The sequence below is a fragment of the Culicoides brevitarsis genome, chromosome 2 (assembly GCF_036172545.1).
Source record: "Culicoides brevitarsis isolate CSIRO-B50_1 chromosome 2, AGI_CSIRO_Cbre_v1, whole genome shotgun sequence".
NCBI classification, from domain to species: Eukaryota; Metazoa; Arthropoda; class Insecta; order Diptera; family Ceratopogonidae; genus Culicoides; species Culicoides brevitarsis.
The window spans coordinates 41,482,955-41,495,953 of record NC_087086.1 but is presented as its reverse complement, the minus strand read 5'-3'; positions in this window follow the sequence as shown (position 1 = coordinate 41,495,953).

The following is a 12,999-nucleotide window of genomic DNA, read 5'->3' as shown; positions in this document are numbered from 1 at the left end:
GAAAATGTTTGTAAAAGCTTTTTTCTTTAGGAAGGAAAGGGTGTCGACAATCCATCTTGATCAACTTGGCTAAATTGAAATTCCTTCGATGTAGATTTTATTTAGTTTTTATGCTTGGTTTGGATTGATTGAAATTAATTGCTCAAAAACTAATAATTTTTAACTTAAAAAATTTCATAAATGTCAATTCAAAATATGACAGTTGAAAAATTTGGAAATCGCTTTTTGCTAATTCAAACTTACCTTTAATGTTTTTTACAAAATCTGTGAAACCTGAACTCAAAAACTTAAAAAATTAATTAAAAAGTTTTAAAATTTAATTCAAAATCTTAAAAATTTCATAAATGTCAATTCAAAAAATGACAGTTGTAAAATTTGAAAATCGCTTTTTCGCTAATTCAAACTTACCTTTAAATTTTTTGCTTTATTTTCGTTCCCCTTCATTCGTTTTCTGGAAGGTCTTTGACGTGTCTCTGCTCAGCATGAGTTTTCTCCGAATGTCTTTTGTATTATTTCGAATAATAAGCATGACACTTGTTTATTGTGGCTTTGTCATTTTTTTTCAATTTTTCATCTTTTTCCCTTTTTCTCCCTTCACTCTTTGACAATACAACTGAAAAGAAGTAGACCGTGAAGAAATCCTTTCCCAATTACGATTCTGATTGACGTTCCTCTCTAACACAGAAAAAAACGGCAGCAGCCACATGTTGTGTGTAAACAAGTCTAAAAGCGTTGTCTGTTTCCTTTCTCATCGCCCGAAAAGAAATCTGAAAATAGGTATAAAGATATTCATTGCGTGATCAACTCAAATCAAAATAAATTACCAACAACATGGCTGACACTTGGATTTATTTGAGTAAATGATGCATATTACACTTTATTTTTATTGATGATGGTGTTGTAAGCGGGGACTGACTGATGTTTTTTTCCTCTTCTGTTATTGTTTCCTCTATTTTCTCGCCTCCTTTAACAATTTTTCCCGTTTCACATCGGAAATTCATACGGCGTTTGCCTTTTTATTGCTACTTTTCTCGATTTTTTCGCGAGACTGAAACTTTTGCACCGCGCCTCAGATGATTCGATATCATTAATTTTGATCTTGTTTAAAGACACACGAACGATGTGCGGGCGGATGGTTAATAAAATGCGAAACGTGACTGAGTCTATAACTCGTCTCACATTTTTTTTTTTTTGTATGAATGAGGCGTTTCCCCATTTTATTTTAACATTTATTTGATTTTTATTGTTCTTTCGGGCGTTCTTGATTTATTTATTCGCTTTTTTGCCGTTGTTGTTCTCTCTCATAATAATAATAATAACTACAATCCAACCAATTTATTGTTATGAATGTCCTGTCCATGTCATCATCATCGTCATAATAAAAAAGAGTTGTGCAAACAAAGCATCTCATCAAGCATAAACAAACACACCTTTGTTTGCTTAATTTTCAAACGAATGCATTTTGTTCTCTTTTTTTTTTGTTTCATTGTATTTTTACTACAAACAATGCGAAATCTCAATACGATTCTCATTACTTTTGACAAATGACAGAAAAAGTCCTCAGGATTTCTTTATTGTGGGATTTCGATCAAATTACTGACAATTTTCAAGGATTCAATGAACTAAAAAATATTAAATTTCATAGAAGAGAAATATGAATGGAATAAATGAAATACTCACAGAATTGAAAGTTGTTGAGATTTGTTGAAAAATGATCATCTGAAAAATAATATTTCGTAAAATCAAAATTTTTGAGCATTTATCGATAATTTTTGAAATATTAATTCATTAAAAAAAAAACTAAAAAAAAAATAAATAGATTAGAATTAAAAAAAGTAAATTAAATAAATTGAAAAAAAAATTTAAAGATAAAAAATTTTTAAAAATATTAAAATATTAACTTTGAAAAAAAATAAAATAAAGAATTTTATGAAAGATAAAAATTAAAATAAAATTAAATTATTTTGAATTTAAATTAAATTTTAAAAAATTAATTTTAACATATTTTTTGAACATAGTTTTTTGTTTTTATATTTTTATTAATATTTTTTTTTTTTATTTTTTAAACAAATTAAAATTTTAAAATTAAAAAAAAATTTTGAATTTTTTTTAAAAAAAAATTTTGAATTTTTTTTAAAAGAATATTTTTTAAGTAGTCTATTTATTGTGATATCCTTTACTGTTAAAATCTGTGCCTTGTAGAGTCCCTTTGAAAGTTTATAAAATTATGTATGTAACTTAAGTATAGTCATCTCATGTAAATTAAGTCGAAGAAATAAAACATTATTGTATTGTATTGTAAAAGAATATTTTTGAAATTTTTTTTAAAAAAATATTTTTGAAATTTTTTTAAAAATATATTTCTTAATTTGAAGTTCAAGAGAAAAAAAAATAATTTTTTAAAATATTTTAAAAAATATTTTTTAAACTTAGAATTTTATAGACTTACCCAATAAGAGTTTTTTTTATAAATTTTCCTATTCGTTGACCTTTGAGATAATTTTTCCTTCAATTTGCCCATCCTGCGGATACTCCCACAGCTTTTCGCCTCTGCACGCACAAAAACATGCACATTTTATTTGTTTGTTAATGTAAAAACAATCCCAATTACTTGCTCTGTTGAGCCAACAATGATTGCCATTTCTACAAAACAAAATGGACAAACACAAACAGTCTATCTAATAATAAACTATATATGGATGAAAAAAATAACAAATTCCAATTTTCCAGTCCAGCCTTGATGATATGTTTGTTTAGCAATGCGTGTTGTTGCCGTGCACCTTTTTCATCCTTCCTCCCGTTCTCCTCTCGTCGCAGCATTTAAAGTACAATTGAAAAAAAAAACAACGAGAGAAAAAAACCTGAGTGAGAAAAGGTCGTCAGTTGTTTTTGTTTCCGAGGCTTTTTCCGCTTGCTGACATAACCGACAGACGCCCTCGATATTTTTTTTATAGAAATCGAATCAAAATGTAAATATATGTGTATTTGCATCAATTTTGTATGTGTTTTTTTGCAACAATTTATCTTTGTGTGCATTGCAGTGAATCCCTGTACGTAGGCCTAATGCATTGTTTTTGCGTGTTAAACACGAAAATTGTGAAAATGGTGAATGGAAATTGTGATTGTAACGAAATCGAACAATAAGCACGATAATAAATGTCGAACGAAGATGTGAGGGAAAGTAAACAAGTCTCAGAAATTTTTTTTTTAAATAAAAGCGCTTTTCAAATTTCAAACCACGTGACCATGTTTTTGGAAAAAATGTGATTTGAGTATCAAAAATTGATCAGATTGCTTCAAAAATTAATCACGTCGTTTAAAAAAACTAAACAAAAGTTTTTTTTATACGACGTGACTTATTTTCAAAGCATTTCTGATCAATTTTTTGATTTTCGAACCACGTGGTTTTTTTCAAAAGTTGAATTATTAGCGTGAATTTTATTTTTTGATGAATTTGGGTTACAATTCATACTTTTAACGATAAAAACAATTCCCCATTACTCGATCGTGGGCAGAATGACGTTGAAGGACAAACAAAATTGACTTAGATGTCAATATGTTGACAATTCCAATGGAAAAAAAAATTAGAAAAATCTCGACGGTTATTTTTAATTGGATTTTTTTATATCTTTGAGAGTGCATTTGATTGGATCACTGACCAATTTTTTTGTTTTTCATTCTACTTTTGTTATTTGTTTGTTACAGCACGAACTCAAAAGATGAAAAACTCTCATAATGCACGTAAAGGCAATCAAATAACATCACAGAGAGAGAGAAAATGAAAACGGAACGACTCGGTGGTTTTGTTCACACATGTTTGAGACAGATACGACAAATTTTAAGTATTTGCCGTGATTCCCTCGAGATTGGACAATGTCGATGGGAGAGATAGAGCGAAACAATAAAAAATCTGAAGAAGAATCATCTACAGTTAAAATTTAATCAAGGGATTTGAAATCAATCAGACGTTTTATTATTTCAATCAATCACAGAATTTTTTTTTGATCGTTTTCGGTTTTTGTTGGCAAGCCACTTTTATGACTTTGCTTTCAGTTTTCAGTTTGAAAATTGAAATAGGACAAATCGATGTAGAGCTAGCTGCCATTAATTGCATGTGAGACACACAATTCGGTCCCTGCGGTGTCATAAGGAAATGCCCTACTTCGGTTGTAATTTTATTTTTATTGCAGTTTCTATGTCACGAAGAAAAAACTTGAGCTCCATTCAATTCAAACGAAAAAGAAAAAAAAGTTTTGTTTATATTTTTCTTCAAACGTTGAAAAATGTTGGAAAGAAAGATACGGAAAAATTGAATTAAGAATGTTTTTAAATTTATTTTTTATTGCCCTTTTGTGGGTCGCTTTCAATTCGTTCGTTTCTCTTCTCTCTTTTCATTTCAAATAAAACTTTGGTAAAGAGCATATTAATTAGCGTAAAATCATAAATTTAATTGTGTTGAATACTGCGGCTTTTGTCCCAAAACCCAAACAAAATGCGTTTTAATACGAGCCAATTAAAATTTTACTTGAAACGTGGCGCATGAACTGACCTACTAATGGTATTGCTACTTGCGTTAACCCCCAAAAAACACAAGATATTACTACCATTATTATTATTGCTGCGTGTGTTCATGCCCTCAAAATGTAAGAGAGAGATATCAACACATGAGACTTGTTAGGAAAGTTGACATTAAATTAAAATTTTGCTACATGATAAAGTTTCTGCAGAAACATGGAAGTAAACGAGACGCATGCAAGAGATGATGGCGGTAAATTTAAGAGTTTTATCCCTTGCGGTTTTTTTGGTTTAGCAGATGTTGCTGCACTTCAAATGCATAAATAGTTGCATTTTTGGATAGTTGAGGCGATGTAATGCATTAGACCGAGGAAAAATGTTCATTTTAAAATTTCAATAAAGAAGAGGAAATTTATTTAATTCATAGTTTTACATTGAAAATGAGCGATATTTGACCTTTGAAAAGTTTGTGGAACTTATTTTGACTGAAATTAATCTTTAAGAATTTTTGTAGAGCTTATTTTACTGAAATTTGTCTTTACGAATTTTTTATAGAACTGATTTTACTGAATTTTGTCTTTACGAATTTTTTGTAGAACTTATTTTATTGAAATTTGTCTTTTAAAAAAATTTGTGGAACTTATTTTAACTAAAATTCATCTTAAAAATTTTTTGTAGAACTTATTTTACTGAAATTTGGTTTTAAAAATTTTTTGTAGAACTTATTTTACTGAAATTTGGTTTTAAAAATTTTTTGTAGAACTTATTTTACTGAAATTTGTTCTTCAAACTGATTTGTAGAACGTATTTGGATTTTCGAAAAATTTTACAAACGCTTATTCAATTCGAATCTTTATTCCAATTCAAACAGACAAAGATTATGAGAAACTCAAATATCGTCTCGGTTTTCCTTTTTATTTCAATTTCTGCACGTAAAACAATATTTAAACTGCATTAAAATGTACCCTCGTTCATTACAAATGCAAAACTTCCAACGACGAATTCTCGCTCGCTCACAAAACTAAAACAAGATATTTAATTCATTTTAATGAGGGATCCTCATCTAGTTTTATGTATGTATGTTATTTGGACACCCTCGAATATCATTAGCACAAATTATCATAAATAAATGTTGATTTTATACTTTTTTAATCCATTAATCACATCAAAGATTTGTGTGTGCTCACATCCGAAAAACCGGAAAGTAGTTTATTTGCCTAAAAACTTTTTGCCGGAGCACAACATTTGTTTACGCAAACATTTAGCGAGTCAACCGAACGACACGGGGATCAAAAAGTTGTCCTTCGTGATTGTTGTTGTTTATTTGGCGATGCGAGTCGCGTACCTAACGGAGTTTAGCGAATAAATAAACAATTTACGATTTGGCGTTCAATCGCTTTTAATCGGTTAAATGGCACGAAATGTTTTTGAACTTAATGAGGATGGATTGTTATTGCGACAGACCAATGACGACGAAGGATGCCAATTAAGACACAGCAAAACATTCAGTCGTAAACAAAAACAAAAATCTAAATCAAAATAGGGGAGACGCCTTGTTTTTACGGGAGAGATATCATTTTGTGTCACAGACCGTGTAATAAACATTAAAATTCATAAGATGTCTGCAAGAGAAAAACAACGAAAAAGAAAACCTGTCATTGTCATATTCAATCACGGGAATTTTATGTAATAATAACAGAAATGACAAGAAAACAAAATGCTCAAATGGCAACGAAATGAAATGACAATGAACTTTGTTATTTCGAGGTTTTGCGACAAAAAATGTAACTTGTATGGATTTTGACGGATTTAAATGACGTATTAAGGTAAGAATTCAAATTTTTAAAAAATTTTAAAAATTAAAGAACATTTGAAAAAAAAATTAAAAGTAGGTATTGAAAGAAAAAAATTAAAAATTTTGATAGAATAAAATTTAAAAAAAAATTAAAAAAAAAAATTAAATTTAATGAAAAATTTGGAAAATAATAAAATTTTTAAAAAATTAAAGAAATTAAAAATAATAAAATTTTAAATTAAAAAAATTGAAAATTAATGAAAAATTTTTCAAAAAGTTAAAATACGATGAAGCAAAAAAATATTTTATTTCAATAGTTTGTTTCTTGCATTGATTTTCAATTCGTCGACATATTTGACTTTGACAGATATTGGTTTTCACAACATTTCTTCTTAAAATGGAAAATTGAGTAAAAGTCATCGTAAATTTTAAATGCATTTTACCGAAAATAATATCTCCCTTGACGATCCTTTTCTGTTTCAAAAAATCTCCTAAAATTTCATGTGAAACTAATACTTTATTCAACACAAAAAATGTGTCAAAAGAATGCCGAATAAATTTCTGCATCAAGTCAAGCGGAACATTTCTTGTCGCAACCGATTCATTTCTTTTATTCTTCTCTTTTTCAGATAAAAAAAAGATACGAACAAGATAAAAATAGTAGCATGACATCGATTGTCAAGTGGTTGATTGTTGAGTTTGGACAACCGGAGTCAATTCAATTAAAATATTTTTAACATTTTTGTCACTGATTTCCAAAAAATGTGCAATTTTAATGAATTTCAGTGAATAAATATGTTTCGTTATTATTAAAATATGTTCCGTGACACGCCAACCGAAAAAACCGCAAAGTGATGGAAAGGGGACGTAAGATAATAAATTATTGCTGAACATTCGCACACTTTTAATATTTATTATCGTTGTCATTGTTTTGTGTTTAGTTTTTTAGATTAATTTACTTTTGTTTGCGCAGTCGAACGCGTCAGGTAGATTGGGATGAGATGACGATTTCCCATTTGTCTCTTTCAACAAACGCGTTGAGCGACCTTAAATTAATACTTTGTTCGAGTGTCGTGTACTGTAAGAAGTTGATGTCTCGCAACTTTATCAAGTAAGGTAAGTATCCTAAAAAATTATAATAATTTTTTTTTCTATTTTTCAGGTCGATACTTCGTTTTTGAAGTATTTGAAAATTTGATGCAACTTTCACGTGCTAATTTTTAATTAACCTTCATCACGAAAACTTTCCAATTGTACATTGGAAAAAACGTCTCGCACAATTTTTTTTACGAAACAAAAATTTTTCACAAATAACGTACAAACTCACATGTTATGAAGTGATAGATGACTTTTCCTTTAATGAATGATTCATTATCTTGTCGCTTGTCTTGTCACACACGCATTTTCTTTTGTTCTTCAACTTCTTATTATACGCTCCGTGTAATTTTCCGTGTTTTTTCTGCGAAATTGACGAAACGCGTGTGCGTTACATGTCGTCAAGTAGCTTTCATCCTCTTCAACTACACACATACACATTCGCAAAATGAGTGATTATTGTTTTACTTTTTAAGTAAGTGAGGCACGATCTCTCTCCGGAGACACAGAAACATAAAAACGAACAAAAGTTATTAATTATAATTATTATTTGACGAGATGATTTCATTTTTTTTCTTTTCTTTGTTTCTTTTTATAACACAATAAAAATAATGGAAAACAATGAAAATAGCTTTTAAAAATGTTTCTTCAATAAAAATGAAGACAAAATAATTGACTGCACTTTTCACAATTTTTTTTCTTGAATTCTCGTTTATTGTTAATAAAAGGCAGTAGCAACGATGATGTCAAACCATTAAAGAAAAGAAAAAAATAAAATCAGGAAATGTCTGCACACATTTTTTTATGAAAAAGAATGAAAAGTCAACTTGCCACAATTCCATTATTAAGTATTACTATTATTTTAAAGCATTTTTTAAAGTAAGAGAAATAAAAAAAATAATCATCGTCATCATCATAAAAAGGAAGGTCTTTCATTAAATTGCAACACTGTTTATGATGATGACGATGCAATAGGAGAGGTAGTTTATTTATTAAAGTACCATTTATTATGTTTTTATATTATTTTTATTGTGAACAAGAAAAATCTGTATTGCAGCAAATCCTTTTCAAGAGTTTCTCGAAGAGAAAAAAGTTCAAGCAGTTTAAAGATATTCAACGTGGTTGACTTTAACAATTTATGAACTTCAAATGCGCTCAGATATCTCTCGAGAAACTTTTGAAAGTCTAAAAACAACGACAATTGTTATAAAAATAAACAAATGCAAAGAAAAAAGTTACTTGAGCTCCTTCTGGATGGTTTCTCTCAGTGCTGTAATCCTGCAACAAATAATAGTGAGAATGCAACAAAAAATGGCATTGTTTTTATTTTCTCATTATTTTTTCCTTTTTTCTGAAGTTTTGATACTGAAAGCTTGATGTATGAGAGTAAATTATTTTTTCCGCCTCTTCTTTTTCATTCTCATGAGTTTTACTGTCAAAATTACTTTATGCACTTACCCGGAAGTATTTTTACGGATTATTTTTCATAATTAGACTTCAACAAATTTTTGTGATGGAAACGCATGGTACTTTATTCAGTTCAAACAATGAAACGATAAAACCACTAAACAACATTTAAAAGCGTTTAAACAAAATTCCAACTTGTTAATTGATGTCAGCAGTAATTTTTTTGGGAAATACATTTTAAACGCCCGAGTGTTGTCGAGAGAGAGTAAATAAAGAGACAATTTCCTCTTACACACTAAAATTCCAATTAAATTGCATACAAGCAACTTCCACACGATCAATTTTTCCCTCATTTCCCGTTTTACTGTTTCGTTCGGACTAATAATGTTTTTCAAATATTCATCGTGTACTTTTGTTTTTGGTCCAAAACCCCGATGGTTGTAGTCAACATTGAGCAAAGGAGGAAGAGAGTCATTTTGCCGAACACGAAAAACTTTTTAAATCCAAAAATTTTAAAACAACCACATTGTTTGTTGTAGTCAATTTCATTGTTTCGGAGCTCTAACGTTGTGTCACAGTAGAAAATATTTAATTTTCCCACAGCCCAAAACAAGTTTTTGTATGCCGCTATAGAAAAATTTACTTTTGTTTGTTTGTTTTTAGTTAATTGATCAACATTATTGTTGTTCTATGTCTCGACAAAACACAGGCTATGCCGGAAATTGCACTGAAAATTGTCCGAAAAATTTTCCAATTACCGAAATTTTTCGTGTGTTTGTATTTGTTTAATGGAGACACGTGACAAGAAGTTGTTTTTCTGTTAAAAATGTCTCGAAATTTGTTTGTGTGTGAGTTTTTATTGAGGACACGTGTTCAACGAACTTCATAAATACTTGAGTAAGTGGATAAAGTTTTGTGAATGGACTTTTTTGTTTGATTGTCGTGATTGGTTGTGTCATCAAGGTCAATCGTGTGAAGTATTTTACTATAATTTCGATTTTCAAGAAACCACGTGGTTCAAAATTCATTAAAATTGATCACGTGGTTTTTGAAAAATAATTTTTGCTTTGATATCTTGATTTTTTTATAATTTTATGAAGATTCGAAAGCTAAAAAAATATTTTTTCGAAAAAACCACGTGACTTACTTCTAAAAGATTAAAATAAGTCACGTGGTTTTCTTTTCGAAAAAGTAAAAAAAACTCAAATCTTCATAAAATCAATTTGTGAATGAAAAAATCAAGATATCAAAGCAAAAAAAAAACGTTTGACGAGTTACTTTTACCACACTCGAATATCCATCGGTCTTTTTCCATCATTTGGTTTCACACTAACAACATCTTAATACGATCCCAATGTTTTCCTTTCCTTCGTCAAAGAAAAAAAAAACTTTTCAAAAATTCCATCAACGTACGGCAATCTTTGATTGGATAAGGGAAAGCAGCACACTGGTCGTCTATGATCATCATCATTACATCGCTCGTTTTCTGTTTCGTCTTTCTTGCTTATCTCGTATATTGATTCCTCTGTCATTTCTATTAACTTAAATAAATATACGCAACTTGTCCAAACAAAAATTCTTTCATCGCATTCTATTTTTCACATATTTACAGTTTATTCCGTGATATTTTTCTTACTAATAAAAATTCCTTATGTCTTTTCTTCGTTCTTCAGATTTTTCAACCAAAAAATGCCATAAAATAAGAAAAAAAGAGGGACACGAAAGAAGGTATTGCGACAGTCATCTAGCATAGGCAAAAGAAAAGGAAGATTTCTTTTTTTTTTTGTCAAATTTCAGATCACGTTTCGTTTCTCTTTTCTACCTACCCTTAAACAATTTTTTTTTTCAATGTTTATGCATCCATGATTATTTTATTACACATATAGTTTTATTTTATTTTTATTTTTGTGTTAGTGCTCTGTCATGCAATCACTGAGATGAGATGAGATGGGAAGTGAAGCATGAAACGTTGACGACAAAAAAAGAACTTTTCAATATGTTGTCTAAGGTAAAAGGCAAGAGGAAAGTCACGGAACTGAACATCAAATAGGACAAACAAGAAATTTTTTGTGCAAGAAAATTTTCATGAAAATTGACTTGATCGCATTTTTGGTAAGTTTTTATCTAATTTTTAGAAAAAAAAATATTTAAATTTCTAAGTAAAAAATTTAATTAAAATTAATTTAAATTAAAAAAAAATATATAAAGATTTTTTTTTTAATTTTTAGAAAATTTTTTTAAATAAAAAAAATAAATTTAAAAAAAATATATTTAAGAATTTTTTTTAAATTTTTAGAAATACTTTTTAAATTTTTTGATTTTTCAGTTTTTTTTTTAATTTTTAAAATTTTATTTAATTTTTTGTAAAATTTTATAAATTTTTTAAAAATTTTTTTAACTTAAAAAAATTTTTTTTTGATTTTCAAATAAAATATTTGAATTTTTATTATTTAAATTAAAAAAATATTTTTAAACAAAAAAAAAATAATTTTTAGTTGTTTTTTTAATATTAAATTTTTCTAATTTTTTATAAATTTCTTTATTTTAGACAGACAATTTTCGATAATATATATTTTTTTTTCTTAAAAATTACCTAAAATGCAGTTCAACTCGAGTTCAAGTAGATAAAAAATTACATTTTGATCTTCAGTTTCAATAGAGACTCAAAAAAAAAATAAGAATTTCTCATTTTTTGTTGTAAAAAAACATGAAAAGCAGTCATTAATTTGATGAACATTTTTTGTTTCAGCGAAACATAATTAAAATTTATGTTAAGAAATGTGGAAAATGCAGCAAAAAAACGAGAAAAATTGCAACAAAAGTGGGAATTTCTAATTATTCTTTAACGTTTTTCCTTCATTTCATTCTACAAATTGCTTAAACGCTCCCAATCTGTACTTCTGGACAAGAAAAAATCATTACAAGATACTTCTCTGATTATAATTAGAAAAAATGAGAGAATTTTTTTTTTTGCGAAAAAAATCTAAGTGTTCTTCATATTTGATGAAAATTGAAAAAAAAATGAAAACCGTCGAAAATTAAAGCAAACGACATCAAAGCCCCCTGTAATTACGCTTCAAACACGACGACGACAGTTGCGACAAATTCCGTAATTGTGCAAATCCATTTTGTCGTTAACTTGTTATTAATACAACACCTTGCCTGCTGGTTTGCTTCAAAAGGGGAGAAAATTGCACCGAGACAACATCAACGACATAGTTAATAGCAATTCTGTGTTAATTAAAAGGACAATGATATGATCTCTTGTGTGTGTGTCTTCTTTCATCTGCACGATCCACACAGACTCTCTGACAAGCATCACTTGAGTCATCTTCAGCAAAATAACAACAATAAAGTACATGGAAAATAAAATAAAATAAACTGCAGGAGGAGATACAGCCGCCGCAGCAACAGAGACATTTACGACCCACACACACGATGATGTATATTTTAATTGCAAAGTGAAAAATGTCAAGTTGAAATAATTGTAGTGGAAAAAGGTTATGCTGTTAAAAGCTTCAAGTTGAGTAAATGTAAGCAAACATGTGTGTGTGTGTGTGCTCGTTGTCATTGTGCGGTTAAAATAAAATGCATCGAAAAGTACTGTGTCAGCATGTTTTTCGGCCTGATTCGAGGAATTATCTTCGTTATTATAGCTTTATGGCATCTGTCGGAAGTTAAAAATAGATCGAAAATGACATTTTTGTGCGGTTTGATGAATTAACTTCACATTTTCAGTCGTAAAAATTAACAAAAAAATTTAAATTAATGGAATTTTTATGAAAAAAAATCATCTATTTAATTTAATTTAATTTTAAAACTTTTTTTTTATTTTAAAAAATTAATATATTTTATTTTAACTTTTTTTTTAATTTCAAAAAATTTAATTAATTTTATTTAATTTTAAAATATTTTTTTAATCTAAAAAAAAATCAATTTTTTAATTAATTTAATTTGATTTTAAAATATTTTATTTTTATTTTAAAAAATAATTTTTTTTTAATTAAATTGATTTAATTTCAAATTTTTTTTTTTTTAATTTAAAAAAAAAATAATTTTTTTTATCAATTTAATTTAATTTTAAAATATATTTTTTTAATTTTTAAAGAATTTTCGTCTAATATTTTTCTTAAAATTTTTAGAAAATAACGAAAAAATCATTCAAAATAGTACAACGGATGAAAATT